The sequence below is a fragment of the Tenrec ecaudatus genome, chromosome 16 (genome assembly GCF_050624435.1).
Source record: "Tenrec ecaudatus isolate mTenEca1 chromosome 16, mTenEca1.hap1, whole genome shotgun sequence".
In the NCBI taxonomy this organism is placed as follows: Eukaryota; Metazoa; Chordata; class Mammalia; order Afrosoricida; family Tenrecidae; genus Tenrec; species Tenrec ecaudatus.
Window position 1 is genome coordinate 2952930 of NC_134545.1, and position 18347 is coordinate 2971276.

Here is an 18347-nt window from a genome sequence, read left to right on the forward strand (position 1 = left end):
TCAAGCTGCTGCTTGTTATTGTGCATCCATATTTCCCATCACCCTCTAGGCTCAGCCGGATTCTGATTTGCTGGGTCTCTTTGGGAGTTCTGGCTGAGAGTCGGAGTTTAGAGCACCAACTTGCTGTCGGCAGCAGCGAGCAATCTTGCCTGTGCTGCGTCCCTTTTCCTGGGCCTTTCAGAGTCCCATTTCCTTACGTTCTGTTTCTGGAGCAGGTGTGGGGAGGTCACCATGTGCATTCTCTCTTTCCTTTTGCCAGACCCCTAGGGAGAAACTCCCAGCTACTAATGCTTCCTCCCTGAGTTCCCAGCTCACAGTTTTCTCAGACAGGTTATTTTCCAGGAGAAACCTTCAGAAAGAGATCCAAATAATCAGGAGCCCTGCAGATCCTGCTCCCTTTCCTCACCATGAGTGCCCCATTCCTGCCCAAATACCTGTCTTTTCTGAGACTCATTTTATGTTCAAACTCGGACTCCTAAGCTGGTGGCTCTGGCATCTGTGCCCCTGGAGCCTCATTAGCGGCTTCTCCTCCAGCAGGTTCCCTGCAGCTTAGAGCTGGTGCAGGGAGCTGGGCGGCACCATATGCCAGGCCTTCACCAGATAAACAGCCCCTAATCCCTTCTGGGGCGGTAGTCCATGCACTCCAAGTGCTTGGATGTCCTCCATGCTGATGCGTGTGGTGGCGCTTTGATATGCTCCCAAGTCAGGGGATGAAACGCTAGATGAAAGCATCCAACCGATGCGTGAGCGCTGAACGTTGCGCCTAGGCTGGGTCTTGGGACCAGGTGGCTGGCGGGCTTTGGATAATGGGGGAGATTTGGGTAGTACTTGTCTCCAAATACAGTCATACCATGTTGGAAGTGATTTCTTAGTCCTTTTCTCTGTCTGTCTGTCTGTCTAGTTATCTCTCTTTCACTCACTAACGTCTTGGTGTATTATATATTTATTTATCGGTACTCTCTCTTTACCATCTATGCTATCTATTATCTATCTATACACTTTATCTACCCTCCCTACCTATCTGTAATGCATCTCCCACCTACACTTATCTATCTGCCTATCCATCATTATCTGTTCTATCTATCTATCTATCTATCTATCTATCTATCTATCATCTGTATTAGAAACCACATCTGTTGGTGTGGCCGGGGAAGAGTAAGTGGGTGGTGCTGGTTTCATCAACCTATTATATATATATTGAGAACAGACATATGTTGAGGTCAGAGCACCCCTTGAACTACGAGTGAAGTCTTCCAGACATTGCCTACCCTGGCTAGATGCATCCCACTCATCACCATCTATTTTCCTACCTTGCTTTACACAGATGAGAAGAAGGAAGGTGACTGAGGTTATTCTGGTTGTATGATGTCCCTGACCCTGGGGGGTTGGTCTGTGCTTTTCACCACCAACACAGACTGTGCTCTCCCGGGCTCTGAGATGCAAACTCTGAGGCCTAGCGACCAGGGAGCAGCCTGCTCAGACACAGGACAGGAGAGGAGGGGTGAGTGCAAGCTCCTTGGCTTCATCTGGAGATCGAAGCAGCCTTTCTTGGCCCTCCCCAGGACTAGAGGACTGCCATGGACCTGGTCTCTAATCTACACGTGTATTGACAGGAAGCTCACTAGTAGCTGCCTGGGCCTGGGGGGAAGGAATCTTTCATGGTGCTGATAAATTCTGTGTCTCCGTGGTGGTAGTGATGTTAATTGCCATCAAGTCTACACCAACTCCTGGCGACCCCATGTACAGGCAGACTCAGAGCCCTTTCAGGCTCAGTTCTGGGCCGCGACTGTAAAGAGTTGCTGCTGAGAAACATGCCCCCAGAAAGATGACCACCACAAAGAGAGTCACTCAGTTTGAGTCTCGTGTGTTATGCTGACTGTATATTACAATCTATGGCGTATATACAGGCATGATGAAAATGTTCCCAGTGCTGTCATGAGAATGGCCAACATGGAGCTCAGAGACATGATGTAAGCACTCATTGTTGGGAAAATGGCACTGGTGAGGTGCCTGCAAATGTTTTATATAGACTATCAGCCAAGAACAACATCGTGCAGCACAAGAGAAGACAGCATTATACAAGAGAAGACAGCATTGCCTAACCCTGTGCCAACTTCACAACGCTAGGTGTATTGGAGCCCATTGTGGGCACTGCTGGGTTCATCCATGCCCCAGAAGTTCCCTTCTTTGTGGCTCCCTGACCAGGCAGGATGTCCTTTCCTCCTCACTGCCTGCACCGTGAGTGCGTTCAGTCTATTGTGCACACTCTGTATGCAGTTAGGTCTGGCCTTCCCCAACCAACCTAGAGTGCCCCAAGAACCCCAGGAAGGACAGCCCCTGTGTGCCACCACCTCCAATCCAGAGGACTGGAGCGTGCACCCCTGCTATTCCCTGTAGACTGTCCTGGGTCTGCGTTTGCTCATCCGTGATATAGAGACAAAACACCTCACACAGCAAGACTCGGGGAATTAAGAAGTACAAAGGGAAATCAACAGAAACACCTACCGCTGTTGCTGCCAGGGCGGCCTGGTGACCTCAGGTGTGCCAGAGTAGAAGTATGCTCCGTAGGGTTTTCCAGGGCTGACTTTCCTCATGAAGACATGTTTCTTCTGAGGTGCCTCTGAATGGACTCAGACTGGCAACTTTTGGTCAGCAGCGAAGCCAGTTAACTTTTTGCCTCCTCCCACCACCCTCCCCCCAGGACTTCTTTTATTATGACCATCACCACCAGTATTTCCAGGAATTGCTAACACTCAAGAGAGGGTAAGACCGCTATGGATGTCAGATACATGCCACCCACTCTCAATGAGTTGGTTCCAACCTCTAATGACCCTACAGGCCAGATGAGAGATGCCCCACGGCTGTGTCCACGGCTGGAGCCTGTATGGAAGCAGACTGCCACTTTCTTCTGCGGGGCGGCTGTTGGAGTTGAACCATCAGACTGTCAGTTAGCAGTTGAGCGCTCAATCACCACCAGGGCTCCAAACGCTGGGATATCTCCTTGTGATGCCCTGGAGTGAATGTTGAAAGTTGGACTCCAATGACAGATTTCACAATTGCTTGTTCTGGTTTTTCTCTCTCATAAACTGGGACTTTTGTATTTCTTTTGGATGTGTGAGAAACTGGTTCTCTGGGTTTACATTCGCCTAACCCAGCATCATTTTTCTTGGACCAACAGTGGGATCATGGGGTCGAAATTGTCCTGCACAGCCAGGATCCACCAGTGCAGACAGACGGGTGGACATAATGTCAGACTCAGCAGATGGTGCAAATGCTTATTAAATTCTCAATTGTTTTCTGAAGGGAAAATTAAGGGATAGATGCTTCTGAGGAGATTCTGAAAAGGAAACAGACGTTCAACCAATGACTTTGTTTCTGCCTTTGATTCTCCCAGAGTATTATAGTTGCAAGAGTGTTAATTTGTCAGTGAAAAATACTCTCCAAAGACAGTTTCCCCCGTGGTATCTACAGACCATTTTCTACGTGCTCAAACATGGAAGTGGCATAGACTTTGTTTCCTGTCACCAAGACATGTTATCCTTAGCTTGCAACCTACCAGGAGTCACAGATTGTGGATCTCTTCTTGCTTTTAGGACTCGGAGAGTCCCACAGAAACAGTGGCAATGAATGCTGGTATTCTTACTTGGCTCTCCACCCTGCAGTGTCTTCCAGCCCCCGTCCACCATTGCCTCCCCCAATACACATGCCCACATTGTCCATCTAGGTCTGTCCATCTCTCTAAGCCTCCCCTGAAGAATTCTGTGCTCTTGGATTGGCATGATGTCAAAACCACCGTTTTGGCATTCATCCTCCAGGGACTCAAACTGTTTCTTTTCAATGCGGTGTGTGTGTGTGTGTGTGTGTGTGTGTGTGTGTAGGAAACCAAAAGAAGTCTGAAGGGACTGAGCAAAACTGGGGGGTGGATGAGGTAAAGCATCCTAGTGAGAGTCTCCTAGGACAGCTGTCTTAAAGAATGAGCAGGGGCACTGAAATGTTCCTGGCCTTCTCATTAATGCAGTTTTCCATCTTCTTAAAACTTCTCCCTTATCAGTACCCCATTGCCTGATCATCCAATGTCTCTTGAGAATCTATCTGAGCTGACCTCTTGATCTCCTGGAAAGCCATTGTTTCAATTACACAACTTAAAAATATTTTTTGAGGTACCCTAATGAGACGAAGACAAGTCTGCACCCATCCACTGATTGTAGAGACAAGTTCAAGGGGGGTGTATTTGGAATAAACCTGTGCATGTGTGAGCCAAAACTCCAGTAGCAATACTGCTTTACTTACCTTGTATGTGCGTATTATGCCAGAGGGGCAGCGACGTGGCTAAGCCTAAAGGTAACTAATTATATGTACCTTTGACCTGCATCAAGAGGAGGTTCCAGCACTGAGGGGTTACAGAAGGACTGTAGAATTGTCATGAGTTTCGACATCTACTACCGAGAAAAGGAAGACTGTAATGGGTCCTGTGTGTGGAAATAGGATGGGAAGAGGGATTCAGATGGGAGTCTAGGCTTTGTTCTGTGCGTCAAGGTTAGGTGCGGAGAAGACAGAGCTGAAGCGGCAGCAGAAGGAGCACTGGACTAGGAGCTTTCCTGGGTGCTGGCTCTGTTAGATATTTATATAACGCTTTGGGCAAGTCAAGTCCCATTTCCCTACACCGACTACTCTTCTGATGGTCCAGGAGAGAAAGCCATCAATACCTGGTTTCATCAGGAAGACATGGAGTGAATTAGTGGACACTATTGTCTAGTGCTTCACCTGTGAAGATGTGCACCCCAAGTGTTGAATCAGAAGATCACCACAAAGCTTTGCCCTCACTTCTGCTCGGCAAGACTGTGGTTTCATAGGGAAGGGATAATTGTACCCACGGGTCTAGTGTGCTTAGTGTATCATTTGCCAACTAAGATTTTAACCTAAATCAAAGCTCTCTTGAGTTATTATAAAATAACCTTTTTATGGGTTCAATCAGGTGATTTTTAGAAATACAGGCCCACCTTTTGCGTTTCTTGAAATATGGTGCAAAAGTAAAAAATGGTATGAAATATGCTGGGGTTGGATTCGATGTGGGTTGAGTATACTTGGCACCAAACTCTCAATCAATTTCTCTCTCAATCTCTCTCTTTCTCAAGAGAGAGAGAGAGAGAGAGAGAGAGAGAGAGAGAGAGAGAAAATAAACAAAGGTTATGTAACTCCATTATATTATGTTTATGGTTTTACTTGTCAATGTTTTGTAGTGCAAAATGTCTTTCTTGGAGTCCATTTATCAGTACTTGTCACTAATTAGTGCCTACAGATTACCTTGTGTGTAAGTCATGCTGCTCCGGTTGTCGCCATGTCTATAAATCAGGTCTACTGCAGTTCACGAACTCGTATCGCATGCAGGATTTTGCTTCTATTCTTCCTGCTGATACAGACCAAGATTCCACCTCTCTCCAAAGATTTCCAACAAATGTGATTCCATTTTTGTGAATGGGAAGGAGATGAAGAGCAGAGCAGACAAGATTGTGAACTTCACCCACCAGCACTTCACCTCCCAGCTAGAAGTCACCGTCTGCGTGCCAAGACTCCCTAGGTAGACTGAAATCTCAGACATGGAGCTGAGTCAGATCAAGGGCTGGAGGATTCCCAATGGCCCCCCAACAGAAGGTGAGGAGTCAAGGGTGGGAGGGGCTCTTAGAGAGAAGGGGGTGGATTGGATGTGACGTGAGCCTAGATCTTTGTGTCATGGCAGTGAAACTGGCCCTCAGGGCTCCAGGCCTGGCTGTCCTGTCCCAGGTACTATTGTCAACATCTCTAACTCAAGGTTATTGTGGGTCCTTTTGGTCAAGTGTGTTGCCTTGCTTTGGGTGGGAATATGAAGGAGAAGAGGAGAAAGAAGAAAAGAAGGAGGGGGCAGAGGGGGAGATCTAAAATGAGAAGGTAGGAAGGAAAAAGAGCAATAACTAGAGGAAGAGGTGGAGGGAGAGGAAGAAGAGGAAGAGAAAGAAGACGAAGAAGGGGAACATGAAGGAGAAGAAGAGAAGAAGAAAAACTAGGGATATTTGAGACGTTACTAACTGGCGTGTTGATTAAACCACCCGTTGGTTTCCGCCCAGACCACTGACATGTATTTTTGTGATTTGTGAGAGAAACCCTGAGCTTTCCTTCACAGCCAAAGGAAAGCTTACCTGATTCCAGGGCTTGTCAGCGAGTGTTGATTGGAGAGCAATTTCAGGGCTAGTGAAAAGAAAAGATAAAACACAAATTAAGGGGTGGTGCGTTTCCTCTGCTCCACAATCTTTGAATTATTCAGTAAACTTTGCATCCAGAGCGCTGCACTTAATGACGGACCTAAGAAAGCATTCTCATTGCTTAAACAGGCAGGTCTTTCTCCTTGAAGGGAAAGCTCTCAGAGATGGCAGTAGATGCTCACAAATCAGAAATCGTGCCATCCTCAATTGCAAGAAAGTCATCTTAATTTGCTCCAATTTGCAGAGCCCAGGAAATTAAAAGTCCTGCGTGCTTTGTTAGGGACTCTGCCCAAAGTGCTCAGCACAGAAGGAGGTCAGAGAAGAAAATCAGCACTTGGTTGTTAAGGAGCAGTTCATTTTAGAGCAAAAGAACAAACGGAAATATTACTCGGCTGAGCCATCATCCGGTATCTCATGAGCGCAGTCATCAGCAGAGGCAGGCTTTTGGCTGTCGCTCTATAATAAAACAGTGATGTTACCAGGAGAGACTAAAAAAAAAAAAAGAACTCACTGCCATTGAGTAAATGTCGACTCATAGTGACCCTAGAGGACATGGTAGAACTACCCCTGTGAGTTTCTGAGACTAATTCTTTATGGGAGTAGAAAGCCCCATCTTTTTCTTGTGGACCTGCTGGTGGTATCAAACTGCTGACCTCACATGTAATTATTACACCATCATGGCTCCTAGCCCTGGAAGAGGACATCATGCTTGGAAAAATAGAGCCCCCTTCTTTGATGCTTTGTGCGGCTGCAAATCACTGTCCTTTACTCCCTTTGTTGAAGAGGCAATGGTGGCCAGGACTAAAACTCTCACCTTCCATTGGTAGCAAGGGCTGCCAGCCAATGCACCTCATGCCCCATCTGTCTGGGGAGTCTTTCTCACTGCTGTGATGCTGAATAGGGATCAGCAGAGCTTCCAACTGCAACAGACTATAGTGAAAGCCCTGATAATACACTTCAGTGACAGGCCAGTGAAACCGTGTGGACCACAGTAATTTGATCCTCACCAGTCTTGAGGATGGTGCAGGGCTGGCCAATGTCTACTTCCACTGTGCATGGGATTGCCAAAAGCCAAGGGCCAACTTGATGGCAGCTAACCATGAAAACAATGGCTGCGGCTATCAAAAGATACAGTGTCTGGGGTCTTAAAAGCTTGAAGATAAACAAGAGGCCATCTAGCTCAAAAGCAACAAAGCCCACACGGAAGAAGCACACAGCCTGTGTGATCACGAGGTGTCTATGGGATCAGGTATCAGACATCAAAGAACAAAAAGTCATATCATTGTGAATGAGCGGGAGTGTGAAGTGGACTCCCAAAACCCATCTGTAGACAAGTGGAAATCCCCTTACACAAGGGCCACAAGGAAGAGATGAGCCAGTCAGGGTGCAGTGTAACACCAATGAAACATACAACTTTCCTCTAGTTCTTTAATGCTTCCTCCCCCACCACTATCATGACCCCAATACTACCTTACATATCTGGCTAGACTGGAGCATGAACACTGGTACAGATAAGAGCTGGAAACACAGGGAATCAAGGACAGATAACCCGCTCAGGACCAATAATGAGAGTAGTGGTACCAGGAGGATAAAGGGAAAGTAGGGGAACAAGGGGGAACCAATCACAATGATCTACATATAACCCCCTCCCAGGGGTATGTACAACAGAAAAGTGAGTGAAGGGAGATATCCGTCAGTGTAGGACATGAGACAATACTAATAATTTATATATTATCAAGGGTTCATGAGTCAGGGAGAGTCAGGGAGGGAAGGAAAAAAATGAGGAGCTGATACCAAGGGCTCAAGTAGAAAGAAAATGTTTTGAAAATGATGATGGCAACAAATCTACAAATGTGCTTGACACAATTGATGGATACATGGATAGCGATAAGAGCTGTATGAGCCCCCAATAAAGTGATTAAAAATAATAATAAGACTAAAAAATAAGGAAGAAAAAACCAAAGGAAAAAAAGAAATGAGAGCTAATAATTGATTCAATGGTTTGTCGGGGATGGGGTGTAAAGGGAGCGGGGAGAGTGTAAAGGAGATTGGGGAACAAATAATGAATTTGGAAGAGGGAGGGAGTACTAGAACTGATTGTGACGATGTGTGTACAACTCTCTTTAAAAGTGACTCAACTATGGAAGTGTATGGCAGGTGAATTTTGTATCAATAAACTATTTTTAAAAAGAAAGAAAGAAAAAGCAATGGTTGATACTGAAGTTCAGTGGGATCATTGGTTGACCAATGTGACGTCAGCAGGTGGCAAAGACAACTGTGATGCCCTCGTTCCCTACCAGAGCCACTGTGTCCTCATCCCTTGTGGGCACCAATGGAGGGGCTGCAGTAGCCGTAGCTCCTCTGTGTGAGGTCAGCTTCTTTAACCCCCACCCAACACTTGATCTGTGCCATCAGACATGCGATAGCTTTAGTTAATAGGCCCTTTCACACACTAGACTTTCCACTCCACGGTCCCACTGATAGTGGGTAAGAGACTGCATCGGGAGGGCAGCTCTTCCATTCTGCAATAGTCAGTATGCCTCTCAAGATGAAAAAGAAACAGAAGAGAGAAAGACAAAGGCCTTTTCCCCCATTAAGCACACCTGGAATATGTATGGATATATCTGCAGATAGGCAAATAAACTTAATTTGGGGGTTTACTCTGTCTTCCAAAGCCCAAGTTCCTCAGTGCAGAGGCTGAATTTGTTGCACTCACTACTCCTTCCTGGACGTGCAACACTGTCACACTCAGGTAAGCATGATGGCTGAGGACCAGGAAGAGGACAGCAGAGGCAGGAGAATGTCTACTGAGTCCTGGTGACAGCCAGAGAGGGAGGGAGTTCCCGGAGCATCAATGATGCTGGTGGTAGAGCAGCATTGTACAATCACATTGATTGTAGAGCCAAGTAAAATGAAATCCTTCTCAACTTCAGTCTTTTCTTTGTCGTGATATAATTTGTCCATTTGTAAGGATTTTTTTTTGAGTTGTGATCTGTACTGAAGGCTGTAGTCTTTGTTCTTCATCCGTGAGTGCTTCAAGTCCTCATTACTTTCATCAAGTGCTATGTGCATCGAAGAGGTTGTGAATGGGTCTTCCACCAATCCTCAGACCGCATCCTTCTTCATATATTTCAACTTCTCAGGTTATTTGCTCAATATATAGACTGAATAAATACAGCAAAAGGGTCCAACACTGGCATGCCTGACATACACCTTTCCTGATTCTATCATGCCGTATCCCCTTGTTCTGTTTCAGAGAGTGCTCTGGGTACAAGTTCTGCATGAACACAATGACGTGTTTTGGAACTCCCATTCTTCTCAATGTTATACATAGATTTTTATGATCCATGCAGTCAAATGTCTTTGCAAAATCAATAAAACATGGGCAGACATCTTTCTGGGATTCTGTGCTTGCAACCAAGATCCATTGTACATCAGCAGTAATGTGCCCCATTCTATGTTTTCTTCCAAATCTGGCCTCAATTTCTGGGAGCTCTCTCCTGCAACTGTTATTTAATTAACTCTGAATTCGGTGTAGTATTAAACTTGAATTTTGTGTAGTATTAATGATATCGTTCAATAATTTATGCATTTTGTTTGATCACCTTCTTTAGAATGGGCATGGATATGAATCTCTTTCAGTTGATTGGCTGGGTAGCTGCCTTCTGCATTTCTTAGCACAGATGAGTGAGCACCTCCTTACCGCATCTGTTTGTTGACACATTGCAGTTGGTAGTGCTTCCATTGCAGGAGCCTTGTGTTCCTCCCAACAATCTCGTCAGTGAAAATTGGAGTTTTCTTCAAGGCTGTTGATTCTGCATCATATACTACCTCCTAAAATGGATGAACATTGACCAATTGTTTGTGGATGTGGTGACTCTGTATTCCATCTATTTTACCTTGTTGCTTCCTGTGTTGTTCAATGTTTTGCACATAGACTCCTTTAATATTTCAACTTGAGCCTTGGCTTTTTTCTTTACTCTTTCAATCTGAAAAATAATGAGAATATTCATCCCTTTTGACATTCTAGCGGCATGTCTTTGCACATTTCACTGTAATGCTTTGTTTTATTGAACTAGCTTTTGAAATCCTCTATTTAGCTCTTTCACTAAATTATTTACTCATTTTTGCTTTATCTACCCTACATTCAAGAGCACGTTTCAGAGTCTCTTTTGACCTCCATTTTGGTCGTTTCTTTCTATCTTTTCTTTTTCATTAATTTTTGTTTTCTTCATGTCTGATGACCTTGTCATTCCTCAGTTTGCCTTGTCTTTGGACATTAGTATTCAGGGAGTCAAATCTGTTTTGATATAATGTCTACATCCAGGTAAAATATACTCAAGGGCTGTACTTTGGATCTCATGGATGTTGTTTTCATTTTATTAAGCTTCAACTCGACCTGGCATGTCAGTAATTTAGAGTCTATTCCACAGTTGGCCTAAGGGTTTGTTCTGATGACATTGAACTTCTCTACTTTACTTTCCACAGATAGAGTTGATTTGACTCCTGTGGATTCTAACTGGTGAAGGTCATGTGTATGCTGTTGCCATGAGGTGTCCTTGCATTGGTTTCAATGTATAGCAATCTCTGGAGTCAGAACAGACTCCAAGGCACCTAACAACAACACATGCCAAGAACACCACTGCCCAGTCCTGTGCCCTCCTCACAACCATAGCTGTGTTTGAACCCATTGTGGCAGCCACGCTGTCAGTCCCTCTCGCTGAGCATCTTCCCTTGTTTTGCTCACTCTCTATTCTTAAAAGAATGATCTCTCCTGTGAAGTGTCCAATCTGCACAGCCCTCTTCTAGTTGACCAAAGGTATTTCTTCACGAAATCCCAGCCACGCTCGGGGTAGGCCTGACAGCCCTGAGTAAGGCTGGCCCGGCACAAGGAAGAGGACAGCAGTGTTCAGTGCATCAAATCTGGTTTTCACTTATCAGGTTCTCTTGTGTCTTCTCCCTCATTTTATCACCACTGCCATTTGAGTCCTTTTTCTTTGTTTCCAGCATTTGTATTCCATTCATCGGTGCATTTCGATTGCATATTTGATAGATTTTTTTGGGTTGCAGATGTTGGTAAAAATGTTAAATTTCTTTGTATTTGGGACTCATGGTTCATGGGTAAATTTGACTCACAGTCATATTAACTGGTTTTTCTTTTGAGCATATGGTTTTATCCTATCCGCAAAGCATTGATTTTTTTCAGGGTTGCTCTTTTTGTTGATAAATGTGATGCCATTCCTCTTCAATTTCTCATTTCTGGCAAAATAGAGCATGCAGTTGTCCAACTGAACATGGCCAGTACCAGTGCGTTTCAGTTCACTGACGCCTCACATATTTATCTTCAAGCGTTCCGCTTAATTTGTGACAGCTTCCAATTTCCCTTGGTGCACACTCTGCTTTCCACATTCCAACTGTGCTTGTAGATGTTTCATTTGGGTTAGGGGAGGACATGAAAAGTAACACTTCGTGGCTGGTCTTTGAGCAGAGAGACTTGTTCCTAAGTCCATAAATGAAATCACCCCGAGTCTGAGCAAGCTCAACAGCGACTAACAGCCACAATAACAAGTGAAACAAGAGAAGGCCAGGCTTGTGTGGATTGTTCCACTCAAGGTTAAGGACGCTCATGAGCGGAGAGAGCATGGAGGAAGACACCTGTGTTTCACTTTCTAGGTGCTGCTCTGAAAAGACATCATAAACAGTGCAAGATAACAGACAAACACACCCACTTCCATCAAGTCGATTCAGACTCGTAGCGACCCTATGCGATGGGGTAGACCTGTCCTTGTGGGTTTTCAAGGCTGTAACTCTTCATGGGAGTAGAAAGTCTCATCTCTCCCCTGCAAATGGATTGGTGGTTTCTAACTGCTGAGCGTGTAGTTAGCAAGCCAAATCATAACCCACTACCCCACCAGGCAAGATAACAAGCGGAATTAGTTAAGTCAGTTCTGACTCATAAAGACCCCAGGTACAACAGACGGAAACACTGCTCGATCCTGTGCCATTCTCACCATGGCCCCCCTAGGCCGGAGCCCATTGTTGCAGCCACTGTGTCCATCATCTCATTGAGGAGTCTTACACTTTTTCACTGGCCCTCTCCTGAGCATGACATTCTTCAACAGGAACTGGTCTCTCCTGACAACATGTCCAAAGCCCATGAGGCAAAGTCCTTGCTTCTAAGGAGCATCCTGGCTGCATTTCCTTCAAGTTAATTAGCTTACTTATTTAACAACTACTGTGACGTTATTTTTATTCTAGAAGTTGAGGTATCTGACCCATAGCACCCAAGCAAAGTGTGGAAATAGGATTCCAAACATTACTTCGGACCCCGGTTCTCATGTGTTTGCCACAAAATCCTGCATCGATTCCACACTAGGAATGGTTTCAAAATGACAACTTTCCAGAGTGCAGAGAGCACAGCCACAGCCCCCCTCTTCCCGGGTGGGGCCTGAGTCTCCACTACTCAGGGTCATCCTGGAGGTACTTGCCCCAGTACTAATCTGTTCTGATGAGAATTCAGCATGTGTGTGTGTGTTCATATGCATGAATGTGTGTGTACTTGAGTGTGTAAGTGGTGTGTGCACATGAATGTGGTGCATATTGATACAAGTCTGTGTCAATGGGCATATACATGAGTGTGTGTGTGTGTGTAAGAGAATCATGGGAAATAATAAACAGTGTTCACCAATCTTAATCAATTAATCTCATTTTATTTTTCATTTTATAGTTGAGTAAAGAACATTTAACTATTGTCGCCAGCGGAAGCTAAATTAAATACCTCACGCAGGCGATCTCATCCTGTGATGATTCTCTAGCTTTGCATGTCCCTATTGGAAGGTAGTGAGACCCAAGAGAGCTTTTTTATAGCCTTGAAGTCGTGTCATTTAGCTTCAGTATACCTTGAACACTGGACACAAATTAAAACACATATGTAAAACACGTATTGGCATGAAAAAATAGCAGCTCTTCTGATTATCTTCCACTTTATTACATTAATTGTGAGGGAAAACAGCCCCTAACACATCATCACAGGTCCGGTAGGTGCAATTTTACAGCGATAATAAGTAAAGATTATAGTAAAGCCATAGAGCATGATAGAAGAGAGATTGAAATAATGGACTCAGACACATTTCATAGTAGCATGCTCACCTCAGCTTCAAACTTGGTGGTCCACAGGGAGAGAGAGAGAGAGAGATTGATTGCTAACCAAGGCTTTTATATTCTCTGGGGATGTGCAAGCCCCCCAATTACAGGTGATGACAGGAAAAGGTTGTGCTATAATTAATACAATAATGGGAGGAGGGTGATCTAGGGGTATCCACATAATAGGAAGGGGAGGTATTGGGGTACACATGTGACAAGATGGGCAGATCCTAGATACAGGGAGGCAGCTTAATTTTGATTATCACTGAGTCGGTTTGACCTGTTCTCTGGCTCACTATAGACACCATTATCAGTAGGTTGTAAACCCCACCTATAGGAACCGAAACTATGACTGCAAGCCTTTAGGGAGAAGTAGCCCATTGTCCCTAACAGCAGGGAGTGGGCCCTACTTGTGGTGGGACCAGACAGTAGTCTGGCAGCTGACTGCCTTCAGGGAGGTAACTTGACAATCATTTACAATTAGTTGCAAGCAGTGTCCTAAGTCTAACATATATTGGGGGGAGACGACTTGGGAGAAATCTTTCTGTTTTCCACTATTAATAGCAAAGCTGGTTTTAGCCCATTTATGCTGGGTAATTATACCGAAATGGTGGTAATATATTTTCTTTATACAAATGTTATTTCTCACTGTCAAGTAAGTCATGGTTTTAGGTTTCACCAAAGTTTATTTATGACAAGGCAGGATTAAACGCATTATGTCCTACATTAGCTCCGTTTTATTTAATGTTGTGTAGCAAGTTACCACAAGTTTAGCCGCTTGAAACAACACCATCTACTCATTACCTTGAGACTTCTATAGGTCAGAAATCTAGGTGAACTCACTTAGACTTATGCTTAGGATATGTATCTTAGACCGGGTTCTCTATAAAAGAAACACCAGTGGAACTTATATATGACTATATAGACATGGATTCATCTCAAGAAAAACGCTTAGGCAGTTGTCAAGGCTGGCATGTCTCATGGTCCTGGATCAGACACTAAGCTGGAGACTTCTCTTGACTCACATAGGTGCAGTGGTTGATGAACCCGAGATTAGCAGGTGGGGCCTCAAGCTGCTGGCTCAGACTGCCGCTTGGCAAGTTCTAAGATTACTCGGCAAAATGCAGGCTGCTGGATCAAGTCCTACGACCATAGGTCAGATCATGATAAGACAGATAAAGGATCCAGATGAAGCAAAAAGCCAGAGAGCTTTGGCAGAATGTCCACCTATATTGGGTTCAGGCCACACTGCCAAGGAAACTTCCTTTCAACCAAGTAGCTGCTTATGGCAGATCTCATCATAGAGGTGATTACATTCTTTCAGGTCCCCAAATGGGGGCTGACTACATCGTTACTGCTAAATAATCGAACCCTGGCCCAGTGCCGTTGGCTCATAACCTTAACCCTGATGGCATGGTGAGGCTGAAATCAAGAGGACAGCCAGTTAAACTCTTACATGTGGGCGTTGTGGAGCACTTTATTACCCAAATCATTCAGGCCGAGTCCAATTACTTACTTTTGCAGGATGAAGGTCCTGTTTCCTTTCTGGTTTCTAGGCAGCGTCCACTCTGTGCACCTAGAAACTATTGGAATTCCTTCCTGGGTGGCCCCCTGCATCCTCAAGTGAAACTCAAATGTCACGTCATTCTCATGACTTGAAACTGACCTCCGTTCTGCCACAGAGCACGGTGACTCCAAGGACCTGTGTGATTACACTGGGTCCACCTGGACGATCCAAGCTAAAAATAGACAGACAACAGTGGTGGTTGGGTTGATTCTGATTCATGGCGATCGCATGTGTGCAGAGTACACTTGTATTCATTAGGGTGTTCAATAGTGTTGCTGCTGGGAGGAGATGAGCCAGTCAGGGTGCGATGTAGCAACAATGAAAAATACAACTTTCCTCTAGTTCCTAAATGCTTCCTCCCACCCAATTGATCCCACTACCCTCCAGGAAACCATATATGTATATTTGGCTTCCTGGTGGGGTAACGGGATAAAGGGGAGCTGACATCAGAGAGTTCAAGAAGAAAGAAAATGTTTTGCAAATGATGGTGGCAGCAATTATGCAATTATGCTTCATCTAATTGAACCATGGATTATTATAATATCTGTTAGAGCTCCCAATGAAATGTATTAAAAAAATGGACCAAGGTGATATTTGTCAAATTCCTCATTTGGTTGACAAGTGTAGCTGAACAACAGCTTAGCATTTTCCGAAGCTTATAATGATTTAAACACTTAACAGCTAACTGAAAGGTCAGTTGTTCGAACCCACCGGCCACCCTGTGGGAGAAAGAGGTGGCCATCTACTTCTGGAAAGGTTTGCAGCCTTGGAGCCCATGTGGAGCAGTTCCCTGCTGTCCTGCGGGTCACTCTAAGTCAGGTTCAATTGGGCAGTGGATTGGGGTTTTGGTTTGGTCAGCACTTTCCTGAAACATCTCTGTGAGTGTGTTCACCTAGCAGAGAATCAGAAGACGCCTTGATGGACATGTCCATGAAGGGGTTTAAAATGGTTTTGTGTGAGCCGCAGAGAGCTGAGCTTTCTCATCACCTTTCAAGGTCCTCTCGCCCCTCTCTGACTCCATCCTGGCTGAGAAGACTGTGATTGTGTTGGATGACAGAGTCACCATCGCAGACCTGGGCGTGCAGTTGGTGGCTGGCTTGTCCCTGTCCCTGCAGCCTCACAGAGCAGACAGAAGAGCCATCGTCTCCACTGTGGCTGCACAGGATGTTCTTCAAGCCCCACAACAGGTAAGATTCCCAGGGGCCATGTGTCTTCTCTCTTGATGATCAAGCTCTACAAAGGTGATCAACAGAGCATGGCAGCTGGGACTGGCGATTCTTGAAGCTTCTCGCTGCTTCTTATCTAATGTGTCTTGTCTGAGAAAAGGGGTCAGCCTCTGGAATGACGTTTCCTCTTATCTATGGGTCGACCACGTGTCTTCAGACCATTTGATTTCTAGCAGGCTTCTGTGTGCCAGTCTGCTGCTAGACCATGACTGGAAGATGGTCACCTGTGTGAACTTTTTGCCAAAGCAGGTGGCTTTTGATTGTTGGATGTTCCCCTTGAGTTTCTTGTGCAAGTATGACCAACAGGCACCAAACTGTTTATGGCAACTATTGTCAGTTCTAGAACTCTCTTCCATCTGCAAATGTTTAGCAAGTCATTTTTATAGGTACTGGGGTCCCTGTGTCTTTCAAGCAAGCTGGCCTCCTAATGCATCTTCCCCACGTGCTCCCTTCAGCCATGTTTTGCTTCCTCAGCATTAGATTCCTGATAAAGAATGTTCAAAGTGATAATATCTTGGGGAGCAGCCTGATTAGTTGCACCTGAAGTTGATTCAGATAAATTGCCTGATCTTTCAAAATGTTTTTTGAAAGGTCAAAGTCAAATTCTGTTGTCTGGCATGCAATAAATTAATATATGCTTTAATGCAGTCATTAAACCATATTATTTGCTCTTCACAGTGAGGCCATGGGTTTTATTGATGTCAGTTCAAGGCATGCCAGAAACTGTTCAACTGAAAAACCCAAGGGATTATTTTGCTCTGTATACTTAAAGCATGCTTTATAAGAACATTGTTATAATATAGTGCTTTGGTTTCATTTTTTGGGGGGAAATAATTGCTAATTCTTGGGCTTTGTTCAGTGATGGCTCAGTGACGCTGTTAGACATTTATGATCCCCAGGAGTGTACAGCTATGGGATGAGTCGGCATCAGCTCAATGGCAATGAGTTGTTTGTTTGTTTGTTTCGTCTCATCATTGGACGAAATGCTGGCATCTGCCCAGCCAACCCAATGGCCAGTTGTCCTTGCAGAGGGTGAAGGGCAAAAGCCCTTGATTAAGAATGACAATAAGTGAACCTTGTCAGAAGGCCAAGAGAAAGAATGTTCTTGCCCTGGATAAAGGAAATGTCAAGGTTAAATTTAAACAAAGCATTGATGGGCACCAAAGAGGCATCACTGATATCTAGGGCATCAGTCAGGAATATGAAGAGCTGCCCAGCAATTCCATGGAGCATGAGGGAAGCAAGTGAGAGCCACTCAGGAGGGGTTCAAACAGGGCACATCTGTTGGCCGCAAGGAGGCACCAACAAAAGTACAGCTCACAGTCTCCCATGGATGGAAAGCGTAAGAAGTTATTCCAGAGCCTTCACCAAGTTCCTCACTCATGGTAAATTACCAGGGCCCAACAATCCCAGCAGATTTACAGTGACCTGGAGATGGTTGTGTACTCTGCTCCATGTCTTCTGTATGACCAGCTTGGTCTTCTTAAGCCATCTGTACAATGGATAGAACACATAGTCCCAATTGTGATCAGGTGACCACTCCAAAGTGGTGGTCCCAATGCCTTCGGGTGGGGGGTGGGGACGATGAAGAAAGGCACAGCGCAGTCTCAGGAAATTCATAAAAGAAAAAATCACTCAAGAAATAGTTGTAAAAAGCATAGTGCTCAGAGAGTAGAGGGAAGGTGGGGTAGGAAGGGGAAACCAATTAAAGGGGTCTACATATAACTGCATCCCTGGGGGACAGACAGCAGGAAAGTGGGTGGGTGAAGGGAGACATCAGACAGTGTAAGATATGACAAATATTAATTTATAAATTATCAAGGGTTCAGGAGGGAGCAGGGAGCCAGGATGGAGGGGGAAAATGAGGGCTTAAGTGGAGAGCAAATGTTTTGAGAATGATGAGGGCCATGAATGTACAAATATGCTTTACACAATTGATGTATGTATGGACTGTGATAAGAGTTGTATGAGCCCCTCATAAAATGATTTTTAAAAATAAGCAAAAGCAAAAAAAACAAACACAGTACTCAGAAAACCAAAGTAGCAAGAGAAAAACAAAATGCAATCCTGCATAATTTTAAATGGAAAAATTAATGTTATCAATAATTTGAGGTAAAGCAAGCAAGAATTCCAAAGTAGGAAACTGTGACCTTTTCTTTCTTTTTGTCTTTTTTA